Below are 16,771 nucleotides of genomic sequence, written 5' to 3' on the forward strand. Positions count from 1 at the left end.
TCCTTAAAGCTGTTGAATAAACTTGAAACTGAAATATCTTACACTTTATCGAGTGGTAACACATTTCTTTTAAATGGCTAAATATTTTAATTAAAATTTCATTATATTTCATCTAAAATATATACAAATAAAAAGAAATTTCAAAATTCAATATCCTGCTTTCAATGTGCCCATGTTTGATGGAGGACTATATGTGTTCATAATTTGATGGCTCAATGTCCCGCTGTCGTTTCACAATGCAAGGAACATATACATATACTTGTTAGAAATACAAGACTCTTCAATACTCAATAACACAGATATTTATGATTTTTTGCTACATTCTATGTTTTAAACTCAAGCAGTATGTAGTAGTTAGTAGTAAGTTATTGTTCAGATTTTTCACTCACAGTAATGACTGCTATGGGGCAAACTTTATTTCTTATGTAAATTAGTGGCCAAATTAGTATTTTAATCTCCGTGTTTAAATAAGGAGAGAATTATTTTTTTTTTTCTGTAAAAGATTTTTACTTTAAAAACTCTTTTAATTTACAAATAGCGTTAAAAATTTACGTTTTTTTTTCAAAATATACTTAATGCGTTACAAATGTTACACTTGATATTTCTTTATGTAGAATCAACGCTTGCTTTACTTAACTTTTCTTAAACGATGCAAATCCGGCATTTGTTTCTGTAAGAAAGGAAAATTATATATTGTCATAATGTATTTTTAACGCTGTCGTGCTGTTAATAAATAAATAAATGCTAATATTACAAGTAATGATTGATAAATATATATTATTGTATAATATATTTTTGAAGAATATTTTTATTTTGCATTACTTTTTTACTACATTAAATTTATTATATTTTTAGTGTGTTTTACTTTTAACGTAGGCGAGTCCATTTAAAATTCCCATTATAGTGAACAAGGAAAAAAATATATAATGATTTTAATGGGTCCAATTAGTATAATTTCGTCAAGGTACTTAATGATTTTATTTACACATAAGAAGTATTACCCACATTTTACAAGTACATTATCAGGTAATACACTTACATTACATTATCAAGTATTATACATATCAAGTATTACACGTATATTACACACATTTTTATTTAAATCGATCAGATTAAATAGTAAAAAAATATGCTTAAGAATGGCATTAATTTCTTTTCATTCCCTTAGTTTGCTAATAACGGATAGATTTAAATTTGGAAGTTAAGTATGTTACGTTTTACTCAATGGCAACACGCCGTTGGACGATTAACGTATTTTATTTCTTTCAGTGACAGCATATATCTTTTAAATAACTTAGTTTATTAATAAAATGTCAAAGGTAAATAAATACTATACATTCTGCGAATGGCAACACACTAGTACGTCAAACAATTTCATATCAGTGTTGCCACCACCGGCTTTAAAATCATTGAGTTTTAATGAATTCGTACAAAACATGAAATAAATAAATAAATAAGAAATTCAAAATTCGGACTTCGAATTCCACATTCGGGGCGGAGATCTTTATGTTTTTGAAATGCGGAAGCTGTAGGTAGCGCTGTTTTTCCATAGTAAAAGGAATATACATACGGGCATACATACGAACATATATGTAAACATGCATACTTACATATACATCCCAATTCTTCAATTCGTTTTTTGTTTCATTTTTTACAAGAGACTGCTTTTAAATCAAGAAATTTTGCATTAAAATCCATGCATTATAATTCAACAGTATATAGTGTTTAGTTAAGTATTCTTTAAATGTAAGTAATTCTCGTGTTTTAGCATTTTCGTTTGCAAATTACAAATTATGCTTCTTGGAAAAATATTATCATATGAAACCTTAAACGCAAAGTTATTATCATCCATGAATTTTATCAGTTGCACTAATTGGATTACAGAAGGGTGGATTCTTATTAATTGGATGAAACATATAAATTTTATTTATATTAAGGAATTCTAAAACTTAATTCTGATCAGAATCCAATTTCAAGCTACACTTAAACTAAAAATTAACATGTGTCTTACTCTAACTTTATTAGAATATATCTGCTTACTGATTCTGAGACATAAATCCCCACGATAATAAAGAATAAGATATTAAAGGCTCAATTCTTCCGCATTACCATTCTTTAATTACAATCCTCTAAATTCTTTAATTACAATCCTCTTAAATATTCCTGCGCATTCACGTATTTATACTTTAAAGTCAAGTGAAACAGTAACCATCCTCCATTTGTGAATTAATTTTTGAAAGCAGAGTTTCAAAATATCTATATGCTTAGATAACAAAGGAATATGTACCTTCAATTAAATTGCCTAGCTAGCTAACATAAGGTGCAGTTTATTGATAGATGACTATTCTCTGGTGACAGCAAATACTCCCTGGACAAGGGTAGTAATTGACTCTAAAATGTAATGGATGCGTTCCTGAGGGACCTTAATGTTGCATGAGATTCGAGAATGACACGGGCACATGAATGCACTACAATATGGTTACTTAAGTATAACTAGCTAACAGTAATTTTTGAAAATATTAACAATCAATTATCCATTCAGTTAAAGATGCCACACTATGTGTATACTAAGTATAATATGTCGGGGAATAAGATTGTTTTTAATTTAAAATAATTTTAACTTCCATCCAATTTATATATATATATGCAAAGGAGGTAATGTAATCCAAAAATTCGATAGTGAGTTTTCGGTGAATAATCTCGAATTTCTATCTACAGCACGTTTTTATTATTTTTACGATAATCTCTCTCTATCTGTTGATCTGGGTTCAATTCTAGGCGAACGGGCTGCCTTAAAGGACATTTTCGTGGTTCTTCAGATAGAGTGTATACGAGCTTTCTATGAAGGCATACCTTCCCTTATGCAGATAACCGTAGTGAACTTTGCCATCATGAACTAAAAACCAAACGAAAGTGTATATTTGTGCGTATGAGTGTGAAAATGGTTTCTTCCACCATAGCATTTAAGTATGATAAATTTTTAATATATGAAAAAGTAATTACTTTAAATTGTAATAAAATAAAATAAAATTATTATAATTTTTTTAATTCAAAAGCCTTAGCCTTATAATATCTGAGTACTAATATTTTCTCTCATGATAATGAACAATTCCATAGCTAAAATCCTTCCAGAATTGATGATTTCAATAACCTATAAAGATTCAAACGTCTCTCGATGTGCATTCATTTCTTGATATTTCCTTTGGAAATAGGGAGGCGGAGGTATCTCTTAAAAAGTCTTCTCCAGATAAGTCTTTGACAGCTCTCATTTCCGTTTAGTATATTTACACTTCCCTCTTTTCGCAGACTCTAATCTTATTTTCGCTTAAAATTAAATCCATGATTTCTTTCCGTAGCAGTTCAGCAGACAATCATTTTTCACATTTCTGTGCATCCAAATTTCGCCGCTCTTTAAATTTGCATCCATTTACTTCTCGCATATTACATTTTCCATAAAAATATCTTACTCTTGTTTGATGATTTTATTATTCTCCATTTTTTAGTTTAAATCAATGGAGTAACATCCTAGCTTCCTTTGCGTAGTTCATTATTATCCTCTACTACTGTTTTCAAAATCTTGTTGCCCAAGCTACTACATGACTTTAAACAAATTTACAATATTTCAATTGCTGCCTGTGATGAGTTAAAATGGATACCGTTGCGTTTCGTAATTAAATTAAGAAGGAGAATATTTGGAATAGAAAACTAAACGTGCGTGTCTATTTAAATTTGTTTTAATTTAATTATCTGGATCTAGAGTTACCATACTAAAAGGAACAGAAGACTGGAAGTAGAAGAATTTTCCAGTAGAAGACTGGATTTATAGATTGTAAACTTACCAACATTTATCAGTTGGATCAGACTAAATTAGGACTTTAATAATCAAATTATACTATAAAATGCTTTTATTAAATCCCATATATGCAATATAGAAATACGTACAAAAGGGATCTTAATTACAAAACTTAAAAATGTCTAGATGCAACTGCTTTCTTGGAACATTCTTTAATAAATTGTTAATAAAAATATAAGAATTTCAAGAAATTTAATTCAGCATTTTATTAATAAATTACAGTATTATAGCCTATGAGTTATAAAATTGCAGCTTTCAATAAAATTAATTTCACAAGAGTTAATAACAAACAAATACATATTTGTGAAATAATGAAAAAAATATTTTCATACACATGTGGGCGACAAAAAACAATTTTTCCTTAGCCGAAATTTAATTCATATCTTAAAATGAGAGTCAGTACTGGTGATGGAAATATATGCTTAATAGAAATGGTTAAACACGTAAAAAATAGTAAACTACATGAAAGTTTATCCAAATGAAAGGCTGCATATCTTTAGAAATAAGACCTTTGCTTCAATTATTAAAATGAAAGGAAACTTTGAATTTCAGATTTATTTCTTACGAATGTACCACTTATAAAGCACAGCTCTTACACTGTCATGACATATAAATTTCTTAAAATAGGTTAAACCATTCTTAAGGCAATGCAAATGTTTTCTTTGAATTGATCAATATATTAAGTTTCATAGCAAACTAGCTGGGGGGTGTAAAAAAAAATCTTAAAAAATGCATATGGGGGTATCAATATTCTCATTACAGAATATTTTAGACTTTAATATTTGATAAATAAAACTGCTTGCCCTTAAACTAGAATACAAACAAGTTAGGTAAACTGAGTAAAAAGTGCTTTTTGCAACGCCAAATATATGTTTTTTCTTTGTAAGCATTACTATTCTTTTCTCTTGTGCATGGGTATAATATATTGAAAAGAACCTGTAGGCTGTTCATTAATTTTCAATTTAGTATTTGGTTACGTGCATATATTCGTTTCGCTTTTCAAAAACGCATTTCTCCATTGGATCTATAATACTTCAGAAAAAATTTATTTCTTGTTTTTGCCTCTATTAGTTTTACAAGATACTTTGGCAGATATAAAATAAATATAATACAGTAAATCTAGTGACTTTTTATATTAATATATATTAATAATCAGGTATGATTTATGATACTTGAAGCCTCAAGTTTCCTGATTTTCTGAAAATATAAAAGATTTGTAAATTTGAAATTGAATCTTCTAGCATTTTCTTCATTCATATCTTTCGAATCCTGGCCTAAAGATCTTCTAAAATTCTGAACTGAAAATTTCTTTTAGTGTCATCCAATCTAAATTAAAAAATAATGTGATATTTGCCATTTCTGTGGACCTGAATTATTAATATCAACTGGTATCAAGTCTGTTAGGTACAAGCTCGATTTTACGAAGAAGCAGCGGCCGAGCAAAAAAGTTCTGAACACTGAACTCTTCTTCGATTCGGGGTTCGAATACCGGCGAATTAGTGGGGTGTAGAGGTGTTTTCGTGATTTCCTCCACGTGTAACGTGTAGACAAGTCAGTTTTATTAAAAGTTTCTTCACGATAGCATCCCTTAGGAAGAAAATTTTCGAATATTTTCTATAATCAAATGAGCCAAACTAAACCTAAATTTATGAAGGAAGTATAGAATCGCGTGCTTGATACATGTTTATCCTAACAGTTGAAATAATTTTCCTCCTCTCAGCACTTGCTGGATCCAAAAATGATTCTAGAAAAATACCAGCATCTAAATTTCTTTGTTCCACTCCTGTCCATTAAGACATCTGTGTATATTCTTCCTGTGAGGTAGAAGAAGTCAAGTTCTGGCACAGGGAGAAAATAGTACGGAGTTTGAAGCTTTGCAAGCATCAGTTGGTTCCAGAGGATGACAGCCTTCTCAGCTATCTAAGCAAAGGCGGAGGAACTATACTGCATTCTGAAGCATTTGCCAGCCTGAGCTCAACGAAAGGGAAAAAAACCATGCCAGCTGCTGATTCTAAAATATCTGTTAAAAATTTGTAGGCAATTAGAAAGGACAGAAATCTAGCATATTTTGTAAAGAAAATGGCTCATTGAGACTGTACAGGGTTGATGGATCGCTACTCGAGCGCAGAACTCGTCAACATGCATTTTATCGTAACGGCTTGCAGACAGAAACGGAGCAGCTGCACAATTGTTGTCAGCTGCTGCTGGAAATATGCGTGTAAAGCTCGAGATTTCTACTAGCATCAGCCAATATATTCGCCACCGTTGATCCATAATACCACGCTTGCATTAAATGTACCTGTAAAGATCATAACTTGATGTTCAATTAGAATGAGTTAAATTATGAAAGAATGCATTGATTTCAGATTTCCCATAATTAGCTTCAAAATTTAAGATAATTTTTTAAATATCATTTTATTCTTACAGCCTAAGCTGTTTGAGTACGGAAGTAGCACAGCCTCAACTAGGACAATAGCCTAGTTGTCCTCAACTATCACAATAAATGGCGCTAGCAGTGTAGCAACATATAGAAAAGTATAACTGCTACTCAAATATATTTTACAAAAATATATTGAAAAAAAATTACATCGAGGTTTCTAATTATTTACTTCAGTTACTAAATTTGTTTTGAATCTTTTTAATAAATATTGATGTATTTTCAAAGTTGTATTCCTAAATTTATCTTCATTAAGTGCAGGTTTTAAAATTTCGATCAATTAAGATCTTTTATTGGTAAATATCTGTTTTCTTCCTCAATATCATTTCAGTGCGAAAAGATGCGCGAAGGGTGTGAAGAGTTTCGAAATTCGAAAGATTCAAAAAATCTTTCAAAGTTTCGAATCGAGAAAATTTAAGTTGCGTGTCACTCACTTCTTTTATCTGAATTTACTCGAAAATCATAATGATATTTACAAATTTATCTTAAAGTTTGAAGCTAAGTATGGTAAATATGAAATCAATGCATTCTTTCATAATTTGGGCAGTTCAATAAATTACACATTTCTTTTCTCCTAAAGTTTTAAAGTTATTCAAATTGCTGCAATGTACGCCATTTACGACAAGCTTTATACACAATAAGCTACCCCTATCTCTAGAGCCTTTTGGACATAACGATCCCAAATTAAGCGACCCGATATTGTTTCTCATTATGACTGTCCTCTCCTTTCATAATTTAAAGTGACATCCAAGATTAAATTTCTACGTGGTTTCATTAATCCTGAGACGCAATGCGAGAGTGCAGGAACTTAAATCTTGAAACTGCGACTAATATTTAAATGAAGCTTGGAATTATCTATGCATCACAACAGTGGTTTCTGTCTCAGTGAATCCCTCCGGAAGATGATGATAAATCTGTTCTCTGACTTTGGTAATCGAATTCGAAAACCGGCTTGCTGCAATTAAATGACATGACTGCATTATTTGCATATCAATATTGCTAATTTGCATGAAATTACTCTTATCTCTTGTATATTCATTTTTCAAAACAGCTGCAAGCTGGCAGAATGGTCTAAAGTTTTGAATTACTTATTTTCTCACCAGTGGCTTTATGCACTATTTTATATTTGCAAAAGTCCTGTTACATTATATCAAACACTGGGAAATATAATAGCAATTCAAGGTGTAAGTAACAAAATAAAAGCAATAAATTTATGAGTAAATTCAATTTGAAAACCTTTGCCTTGTAAAATCATTATCAGGTTTTTCCCTAGGTCAATAATTAACTCTATCATTTTACCCCAAAAGAAAATAATAGTTCGTTTGGGGTTAAGATGTTTCATGTTGTTGCAAAGTTTAATGTTTATTAACTAACTATTTTATCATTTTGCTCTTACTGTTACTTCTACCATCATTGACACCCATTATAATGCAAATTAAATAAAGTTAAGCCCAGGTTTCGGAAGATAATTTTATGCAGCTACTGCTGACTATCTTGTTAATATTTTCTCCCATTTTGCTGAACTAATTTATAGGCCTTAGCCTTGTTAGCCGTAATTGCTAGTGTAAGTTCAGAGGCTAAACAAAATCTTGTAAGGGTGAATCTCATATTTTATCATTACATTTATCATTACGTATCAAATGTGAATCGTTACGTTTGGTTTATGTTATTCTCCCAAGCTGCAAAAAATGTTTTTATTATTACGTAGCTACCTAATTTTACTATTATGTTACGTTCTATTATTACGTTTTATTATTACGTTTTTATTATTACGTTACGTATGATAGCTTGATGAACTCGTACAAAGGTTTATTTTAAACCTTCTTCTGTTTAGATAAGTCTCCTAACTACTCAGATTTAATATTGAAAAGTTTTATGGACGAAAACATTAAAAAATTTTTTAATAAAATACATTATTCAAAATAAAATAAAAATTTAACATGAAATTTTTAGAATTTTAGGTTCACAGTATTTTCCAAATGTTATAAAAGCTATATATTAAATATGGAATTAAATTATGAAACAGAATGTTTTAAACTGTGCGCGCAAGTTGGAAACATGACGAAAAATGTTGTCACAAAGCGGATTAAATAATAAAAATATTTGTGGCAACACAAACTTTGTGATAACTATTTCAGAAAGCAGCTATATTATGTAGTCAGCTGTAAAAAGTTGGTAGTAATTGCTTTTAAAATAAATAAGTTATCCCAATTCTTGCAATAGTCACCTATTCGAACAACCTATGGGTTTTAAGGTGTATGAGTCCCTTTAAGAATCAGAACTCAAAGTAATTACGTTCTGTGCACAATAAGTTGTTTTGTATTGTAGCGATTATTCTCATTTAGGTATGTGTTAGAAAACTCTACTATTTTAAATGCTAAAAACGTGGATAGATAAAGTTGGATTATGACTAACTGCTTGCTAATTACTACCATTTATCTTTCAATCAGTGTCTTGCTGAAATTCCAGAGGATATTTACGACGTTTTTTAAAGGCATCAAAGGCGTTCGTTTATTATTTTTGTTTTCGAATTGAATGTCTTAACAAAATGAAAAGTGCTCACACACATATCTATATATGTGAAGGAAATATTTGTTAAATGAATATTTCCTTCACATATATAGATATGAAGGAGTTATTTGTTAAATGCACGCACCACTTGAAGGAAATATTTGTTAAATGCATCATAAGTAAGAGATTCGGTGACATAAATGCATAATTAAGTTTTTTTTCTAAATGTAGAGCAGTAGTTAACAAGGAAGATGATAGTATACCAATTTGTAATGTTTTAATCAGCCAGTTTAAATAATTCCTTTTAAATTTAACGTTTTCTTTTATAATATTATGATTTTGATATTTTCTAATTTAATTATATATATATTATATATATATAGATAGATAGATATAGATATGTGTGTTTTATATATATATACATATATATAGATAGATAGATATGTGTGTGTACATGTAATATTTAAAGATGCTTGAACGAGAAGAAACCAATGACATTTTAACCATGGGCGAGATGTTATAGATGTTGCTGGCATATAGACAGAATACGTAGTAGAAGGAAGTGGAAAGTTGGAGACAAACGTAGCTGTAAAATCCTCATATAATTTTTATTTCTTGATAAAGCAATTCTTATTTACATCATGGGCCCTAACTGATAGAAGTTTAGTATATCGTAACATAATGGATGATAGGGAGAAGTGAGAGACGACGTGTTACTTCGATGCAAGAAAGCGTAGAAGTGCGTCACGCATTTAGAAGAAGCCTTATATAAAGTCAAAAGTTCCGGTTCTTAATTAAAATCTTCACTACTGGCTAAAATGTATCTGCCTTAACGTGCCACCTAAGAAAGTATTATGCGAATAATTTTAGGATTAAAATTAAAATGAAAATTGGAGGGGATATTGCAAATTAAATTTAGTAGTTTGCTTTTGTATTTTATATCTTATACACACAGAGAGAGAGAGAGATTTATATCATATATATACATATATATATATATTGAAATTTATGATTTTGAATCTTTTCTAATAAACCTTTTGAAATGTAAGATAAATTGAAATTTTATGACTGCACTTTTTATTTAGTTATTACTTACTATTGTTTATTCAACTTCTTATTTCTAACAGAATGTCATAAAAAACGTTTTTATTCATAATTTGTTCTAAATTTATTGTATCACCTAGTCAGTTTCAATTTTATTTGTGAAAATGTATTCATGTATTTTTAAATTTTCCTAACGACTGTCTTTTAAATGCTCTATTTCTCTACTTCGGTTATTCGAATAGATTTAAAATTTCACTTGAAAAGTACTTTACATGCCATAAGAAGTACTCTTGTGATCAAAAAGCTACAGGAATAGTTCATTCGAAATATGCACGGGCAATAAATAGCTTCTAAATATCTTTCAGAAGTTGTAAAGCCTTTTATCAAGAACTGAAAACAATCTGATTTATATTTTCGTTCATCGTGTAAGTTATTTCTCCCACCTTCCTAGCGTGCCTTCGTGGTGTAGTGGTCCTGCAATCTGGGCCGGAATTCCAGAGGTCCACGGTTCGATTCCCGTCGAAAGCGATTGCTAATTTTTAATCTTTCTGCTTCCAAAAATGTATCTAATGTCTCTAGAATCGTTTGCAAATATATTTATTTTTTAAGAATAAAAAATTATTTTGGCAATTTTGCGAAATGATAAATATAACTGAGAAATGTCACCTTAAATATTTTTTTGCAGTAGAAATGTTGGAACAGTACTAAATAACAATATTAAAAACTAATATTTTGAGCCGTGCAGATGTTTCGAGAAGGCAAAACATGTGTGGAAGGTGAATCTCGTTCTGGTAGACTGATGAGCAACAGCAAGTCAAAAATGTGGTGCCTATTTCTGCAGTAGAATTGTGCACCATATTGAAATGTGGTATGGCGTGCTGTAATGTTGTATGTGGTACATAGAAATGTGGTGCCTATTTCTGCAGTACAAATATTGCAACAGTACTAAATAACAGTACTTTCGTGACAGTACTATATATTAAAAACTAATGTTTTGAGCCGTGCAGATGTTTGGAGAAGGCAAAACATGTGTGGAAGGTGAATCTCGTTCTAACTAGACTAATGGGCAACAGCAAGTCAAAAATGTGGTGCCTAGGTCTTATCATTTAACAGGTATATTCCTGAATCTATGTTGAAATCCTTAATTTCAATGCGATGTGGTTCCTGTCAAAAAATTCTGAAAAATTATTTTTGCTTGGAGTATAGCGAATTGTATCGAAAACAGCAGAGACTTTGTTTCTCAAGGCAAGTCCTTCTTAAAATCGCATAGCTGATAAAATATGGATCTATATTTGAGATCCAGAAACCATTCAGGAACTTAGTGAATGGAGTTCAGAAGGATGAAGAAAGACCTATAACAACCATACCAAAGTAGACCTAAACTCAACGTATATTAATTGTTCCTTTCATTTCCCTTTCCTCCAGCTAATGTCAGTTCTTTCAAGAGATTCTGTATTAAACAAAGACATTTTGTTTTTAAAATTTGTAAAATTATGAATCTACTTTAACTGGACGGCTCATATGCTGTTTTGCTTCAAGCTATTATGTCCAACCAGTGAGATGTTATCTACTACATAGCTAACCACAGCTCAAAGGCAGGGTCAGCAGGCATGTCAATGGAGTATCTAATTTTTGCGCATTTGTAGAATCAGAATAATAGTTGGCAGATGCAGCTCCACGCCCATTATGTGGAAATGGTGCCTAAAGACACTGAAATTTTACGCACATTAAAAATATAATTTTGCTGATATTTACAATAATGTTTTAACAGTTGTAGTTCCGGAAGACAAAATTTGAAGTATTGTCTTTACGTATGAATTTTGAACAGAATTCGGAATTTTGCTATTAAGTGAATAACACAATTAATAATAATGATAAAATTCCGATATATGGTAAACTTTCTTTCATGATCAGAAGATTTGAACACCTTGATTAAGAAATTATAACTTTTTCGATGATGTTCAATTTTATAAAAGTTTTATAAAGGTTTCGTATGATGCTCAATTTTATGTAGGAACTCCAAAGAACCCTATGGTTTTATGAACATTTTTGTAATGCAAATGTATTTATTTTTTTACTTCTAGTTACTTGCATGTAACTTATATAAGTTTAAATAATGTATTGTATTGTAACAGGAAAATATAAAAAATGGTTTAAATAATTTTTAAAAAATCTAGTTAATGCATGACAATACATGTTAACCATTCATAAAGACCAGGTGTTTCTATTCATCGTCAACTGAACTGACCTGGCATTACTCATTATGAATTTTTACCAATTTGTTCAAATCACTAGTAGAGAAAGTTAAGCGGCGTTTGCATGAAGCATTTCATAAAAAAAAAACATATAAACTGAATTTTTTCGGTACGCTGCATTACGACTATAAACCTATTGTAATATTCAAGTTTTTTCCCACATTTTGGCGAAATTTCAGCATATATATATGTGGGTTCTTTAGTTTCGAAATCACAATTCATGTTCAAACAAAACACATTTAATAAAACATTAATACATATATAATATAGTTCATCTATTAATACAATATCTATATCATCTTACATCTATTAATACATCTTACATCTCTTAATACCACATCTATATCATCTTGCGACTCCTCTCTTAAAAACAAAGAGGCGAAAGTTCTATCAATTTCACTCGTGCAGTCAACAGCTAAAATTTAGACAGCGTGCGAGGAAAAATATTAAGCTATGGATTTAAAATCCCACATATACACTGGTGTGCAAAAATTAAGGACGAGACGGTTTTTTCAATATAACTTTGCACAAAAGCTTTCCAAATCAACACATTTAATACCGTAAGATCCCCAATACGTAAGGACATGAGTAATATAAGCAACACTTACTAAAAGAGAAATCAGAGGGATAAAAAGAAGCTTTCTTGAAAAAGTAGCATGGAGCGCAATGCGACTGAAGGCCAAAACATCCCTGTGATGGGTGCCCAGCAAGAAACATCCGGTCTTTAATAGGGGATATGATCTCCCCTGGCTGCTAGGCAGGTTTCACAGCGTCTGTCCATGCTGAGAATGAGGGTGTCAATGAGTTGTTGAGGCATTGCTGCCCATTCGTCTTACAGCGTCAATCGAAGCTCCGGAATCGTTACTGGTGGTTACGAGATGCCAAGTGTCTGCCTAGAAAATCCCATACATGGGATTGAGATCCGGAGATCGTGCCGGCCAATCCATACGTTCAATATCCTCACTCTCTAAGAGCTGTTCGGCAGCTACTGTGCGATGACATGGTGCATTGTCGTCCATGAAAAGGAACTGTGGACCCATAGCGCGTCTAAAAAGACGCATATATGGAAGAAGAATCTCATTACAATAACGGGTCCCGTTGACTGAACCTGCGTCGAAGATGTGAAGGTCTGGACGACTACCAAGCATGATGCCTCCCCAAACGAGAACACCGCCACCTCCATACCTATCTCTTTCAATGATGTTCGAGGGATGATTGCGGCTTCCCCGCTCTCTCCAGATGAGTATGCGATGAGAATCGCTACTCAGACTGAATCTGCTCTGATCTGTAAAGAGTACTCGTCCCCATTCTTTGTATCTCCATTTCAGGTGTTCCCGGCACCACAGAGAACGCCTTCTCCGATGGGCAGGCGTTAGAGGTACACACCGTACAGGGCGTCGTGCAAACAGACCACCACCGTGCAGTCATCTGGCTACGATAAAACGCGATATCGGTCGTCCAGTCGCCTGTGTCGTGTGTCTAGCGATTTCTCCCGCTGTCTGCCGCCTGTTTCTTCCGACCTGTAAGGCAATATACCGATCATCTGCGGGTGTGGTTCCTCGTGGACGACCACTACTAAAACCCCGGATAGCTGTTCCTGTACTTTGAAATTGTCTCCAAAGTCGTGAAACGATGCTGTGAGCAATTCCGAACTCTGCAGCCACACTTGTCACACTGCGGGCTTCCTCCAACTTCCCAATGATTCGACCTCGGGTAAAAGCATCCAGATGTCGTCTAACAGATTGATTATTCGCCATTTCTCGCTGAGGCAGCAACTCGGTGTGATTTTAACTGCTATACGGCGTGCAATCTCTTTGCCAGAAATACTGATCTTACACCGACAACATGCTTTATACTACTCAGACACTCCCCCATTACGTCTACCTGCATATCTGCGCATGTGCTACCGTACATCACCTTACTTAATCTCCTGATTGGTCTTTCTGTGCGCTCTGCCTCTTTGTTCAGCTGATGTGCTAATTTTTCGACTTCGTCCTTAATTTTTGCACACCAGTGTATATATAATATTTACGCTCTGTTTTCACATCGAATGGTATCATGTAATTTCTACAGTTAAAATTGCCGCTTCATGATATCCATTTTTCAGTTTATTCTTGCAATAACAGAAATTTTGCTGAGAATTCTGATGATGTTTCACGGAAAGAGTTCAAAACAGGCTTTGACAAAGGGCACTGCAGTCTGACAGAAATTGCTTTGAAGGAAAATAATAAATATTGACCATAAAATTGAAATTTCGTGTTTTAGAGAACGATTCTCTACAGTTCTTAGTCAAAGCATTAAGTAGAGTCCAATAAAGACATAAAGTTTTAAGTCTTAATGGAAACTGTGACCAACCTTTTGGTAGACGTTTAGCGACTTATCGCTTTGTCAGAATTATGAAAGAACTTGAGAAGGGTGTAAAATACCCTTTATTTAAAACTTGATACAATGAACTGTAGGCAGACCTGGTGCTTACAAGTCTGCCAGCATTTAAAATGAGAAGCTTAAAGAATAAATTCAAATGTAAAGCGAAATTTAAATAACTAATAGTTAAAGGCTTGCACAGAGCAATTTTACGCGAAGTTGGCTACCTCTTCACCGGCATGAATTTGATTGTTGGCAAGTATAATACAAGGCCGAAATCAGGAACTCTTATTTTTAGAAGAGTAAACCTAGTAATGCCTTTTTCAAGAGGCAGAACACGCTGTTCCTTAACAATCTCAAACGCTCATGGCATACGCGGACTCATTTGCATTCTATCGAGAAAAACGGGAAAAATGATGTGACAGTTAAGATTGAAAATAATAATAATAATAATAATAAGGTTAAACAATTCTGAAAGGTTTCAGATTTTAAATTAAGGGGGAAAATGGGTGTTTCTTTAGCTTTTTATGTATTACTTTTATTTATTAAATATCACGTTCACTGCACTGCAATGTGGAAAAATAATTTTAAAATGAGCATGTCTTTAGAATTTCCGATACAACTTGCCACGCGATGAAGATAAAAAGGTTTTCTTTTCCCCGTAGAGTGTTGCCATTGCTCGCTTTTAAATCGGTGAGTTTGTTAATCAAACATTCGTTAAAGATTTACCAACTATGAAATCGATAATAAAACAAACTCCAAATTTCAAATTTGGGCTTTCACATGCCCATATTCGCAGCAGGATTACGTCATTCAAAATTGAAGGGGTCTAGGTACCGTCGTTTTACCACAATGCGAGAAACATACATATATTTCTGCAGATTCTTCATTATTTAATATCTTCAAATACAATACAGGGCGATAGTATTTGGTGGCAGCGATTTGAAAAGTGATACAGCCTTTTAAAGTTTTCAACGAAAAATCGCAAAACGAAAACAATAGTTCTTTGGTTGTCCCAATTATTAGCCCCTTTGGACTAATAACTGGTTATTTAAATTAAAGAAAGCCTTACAAAGAAATAAAATAACAAAGTAAAACAAATATGACAAAGCTGAAAAGCATCCATTCATAAAACTTATATTTTGGATTTTAGCTTAGATGATACTTTAAACCTCTTTAATATGAAGTTAAAATATGTGCAGGTGTATTTAGTTTTAAAATTAGAGAAAAATTAAAATTATTATTATTTAATACATTAAGGAAAATTATTATTCTTTAGGCTAATATCACTTTCATTAAATTTGATATTAATGTTAAGCCCTTTTGTCGTCTTATTCAGCCCTTTGCAAATGTGACTTTGTATCATGAACTTCTTTTCACTTATTTTTGCTTATGAATGGTTTATATATTATGAATGAATGGTTATGCATGGTTTATGCTCAGACGGTATAGTGGTTAGGGAAGCCTGACCGCGATGCCGAAGGGCCTAGGTTCGAATCCCCGAGAAAGCATGGTTGTAACTTTCCGTCTCTTCATAATACGCAACCGTGGTCCAGCTATGAGCAGTTTCCATAATAAAGAAACCTCCATATCTGGCATTGCGCAGATTAATGGACTGCTTTACACTGTAACTATTGGAGAACAATGGTTTATATTACTCTTGTTTTAATTTATTTATCTCAAATGCAGAAAAATATTTTAATTTTATCTTTAACAAGAAAGAAGAAAAGTGAAAGAAAGGTCTAATTGGGCTTTCTTAAAGTTTTAACTTAACGATTTTTTTATTTGACAAACAGCTAAGTAATCCTAGAAGTTTCTTTTGTATATTTATAGAAATGGGTTGAGTAATTTTGAGTTTGTCTTAATTATGTTTAATAGATTCGTTATTTAAATAATGTACTGATTGCAACAGAATACGTACCAACGATTTATCATTTGATTTCAAAATGAGAAATATGTAGCTTTTTAGACTTTATTTAAAAAAACATCATTTGTTTTGAAAAGGGAAAACAAAATCACAAGAGTTCTAAGCTAAAGAATTTATTTTCTTCGACAAAAGTTTTTTTTTATTCAGTTAAATGCATCCTTATAAAAATTACCATGATGTGGACAGCTTTTAAAAATAAATTTTTCATTTTATTTTATGGGAAAAGTTTTATGTTGAATTGAGGTCAAGTCGAAAACCACAGCTATTATCTTCGGTCTGCCAGCAAAATCAAAAACTCGAAGACATATATCTTACGGAGGATTGCTCCTGAATGACGGTGATTCATAACAGGGAAGAATTGAAACTGAAAAAAGAAACGA

General features: G+C 32.0%; 1 protein-coding gene across 1 annotated transcript in view; it reads right to left on the minus strand.

Moving 5' to 3' along the window:
• The window catches only part of LOC118194773 (uncharacterized), a 414,199-nt gene that overhangs the window by 85,200 nt on the left and 312,228 nt on the right, over window positions 1-16,771 (minus strand). The gene's annotated exons all lie outside the window — the stretch shown is intronic.

Source organism: Stegodyphus dumicola, chromosome 9, assembly GCF_044657685.1.
Source record: "Stegodyphus dumicola isolate Sdum_Otavi_A_Nest chromosome 9, ASM4465768v1".
Classification (NCBI taxonomy): domain Eukaryota; kingdom Metazoa; phylum Arthropoda; class Arachnida; order Araneae; family Eresidae; genus Stegodyphus; species Stegodyphus dumicola.